A 2179-nucleotide genomic window follows, 5' to 3' on the forward strand; every position below is an offset into this window, starting at 1 on the left:
TTCTCTTCGGTTTGTTGTGGTGGTTTATAAAAGCTAGGTCTTTGTTGATTGAAAGTGTTGTTTTGAGTTGGTTGGTTATTCGGACCTTGTTGGTTATACGAGTTATTGTTGGGTCCATTTGGATTGTGAAGAATGTTTTGATTTCGATTGAAGTTTGGCCTTGGCGGTTGATAATTATTTTGATAGTTATTTCTCGGCCTTTGGTTCATGTAGGAAACATTCTCACGTTGTTTCATAGTTTGCTCAATGTGACAATATTTTGTTAAGTGTGGTCCACCACATTGCTCACAACTGATTCGTATTGCGTGAATATCTTTAGTCATCTTTTCCATTCGTCTCTCGAAAGCATCTATTTTTGCGGAAATGGAATTAAAGTCATGGCTAGAATCGGCTCTAGCCACTTTAGATGAACGAAAGATATCTTTTTCTTGATGCCACTCATGTGAGTGGGAGGCCGTGTTATCAATAATTTTGTGAGCTTCAGTTGCGGTTTTCTTCATAATGGAACCACCAGCTGCTGTGTCGATGTCTTTTCGTGTAGCAACGTCGACACCTTGGTAGAATATTTGTACTATTTGATAAGTGTCTAAACCGTGCTGAGGACATCCTCTTAATAACTCTCCGAATCTTGTCCACGCCTCAAATAATGTTTCATTTGGCTTTTGCACGAACGTAACAATTTCTCCTTGAAGTCTCACGGCTTTAGATGCCGGAAAGAATCTTTTAAGAAATTTTTCAACTAAGACATCCCATGTGTCAATCTCTCCTTCTGGTAATGATTCTAACCAATCTTTGGCTTCTCCCTTTAAAGTCTAGGAAAACAACATGAGATAGATCTGTCCATCCTCAACTTCTCTGATTTTGAATAGAGTACAAATCCTATTAAAGGTTCGAAGATATTCGTTTTGATCTTCTTTTGACGTACCACTATATTGACATTGATTAGTTACCATGTGTAGGATTTGTCCTTTGATTTCATAATCTGGCGCATTAATGTCTGGTTATGTAATGGCATGTCCTTGGCCAGTGCGTGTAGCTCTCATTCGATCTTCCATACTTAGAGGTTCCGTTATTTCCATATTTGAAATTGTTGACTCTGAATCACTAGAAGATTCTGATTTAATGGTTTGTGGTTCAGGAGGAATGATTAGTGGTTCAGGATCTTGGAATTGTCCTTGAATATCCTCCGGGTTCTCAATTGTGAAGTCGGGTTCAAAAAATAGATTATCGGAAATTTGAGTTGCAGTACTCTTTCGACTAGATGATGATTCTAAAGAAAAATCAACGACGATAATATTGGCTAGATGTCTTGATCTGGTTACAGGAGGTGAACGTATGAAAGGTGGTGAACGTTTCGCTCGGTGCATTCACTGAATATCCTATTAGTTATAAATATAAAAATTATATAAGTTATCAAATTAATAGACTTTTCTGATTTTACCTACGTTTCGAATAGCTAATAGATGCAGCAGGTTGCCAGGATCCTTTAAATCGGAAAATTCACAATTCGCCACTAACAAATCTAACTATTACTACGAACCAGAAAATTTGGATGTCTATTAATTTAATCGCTTTTTATAATTTTTCGTCGAAATTTTGAAAAAAAAATCTATGTCCTAAAAACTAGAGCGTAGAAATGAAAAAGAAAAAGCACGTCGAAAAACGTCGAAAAATAAAAATAAGAAAGAAAAACGTCGAAATTTAAAAGTTAAAGTTTTACGTCTAAAACTTAGCGTCTAAAAATCTTACAACTAAAAGTTGTGACTAAAGTTCTAAAGGTAATAAAACTTATAATGCAATTCTAAAGGAAAAACGGCAATTACTTAAATAGGCACTAAAATCTATTAAATACTAAAGCGAAAAGCGGCTTCGTAAATTTCTAAGGCCTCTAAAATCTAGTTCTAAGAAAAAGATCTTAAGGGAAGATTACGGCAAAGACTAAAAACTAAGCTTAAACTACGGCGAAGTGAAACTAAAATTACAATTACGAACTAAAAGATTAAAAAGATACAATTAATAAAAAGATATAAAAATGATAAAAATAAAATTTTATATAAAAATATTATTTTTATAGTATTATTATATAAAAATATTAATCTATATAATTAATAATAATAATTAACTAAATATTACAAATTATATATAAACTAAAATTAATAAGTTAAATAATTAAACCCTA

General features: G+C 33.0%; 1 non-coding gene across 1 annotated transcript; it reads left to right on the forward strand.

Annotated features, from left to right (window-relative positions):
* Positions 1 to 588: 588 nt before the first annotated feature.
* On the forward strand, positions 589 to 695 carry LOC139869885 (small nucleolar RNA R71). The gene has a single exon (XR_011766463.1). It is a non-coding gene; the product is annotated as a small nucleolar RNA R71 (small nucleolar RNA).
* Positions 696 to 2179: the final 1484 nt, after the last annotated feature.

This window comes from Rutidosis leptorrhynchoides, chromosome 9, assembly GCF_046630445.1.
Source record: "Rutidosis leptorrhynchoides isolate AG116_Rl617_1_P2 chromosome 9, CSIRO_AGI_Rlap_v1, whole genome shotgun sequence".
NCBI classification, from domain to species: domain Eukaryota; kingdom Viridiplantae; phylum Streptophyta; class Magnoliopsida; order Asterales; family Asteraceae; genus Rutidosis; species Rutidosis leptorrhynchoides.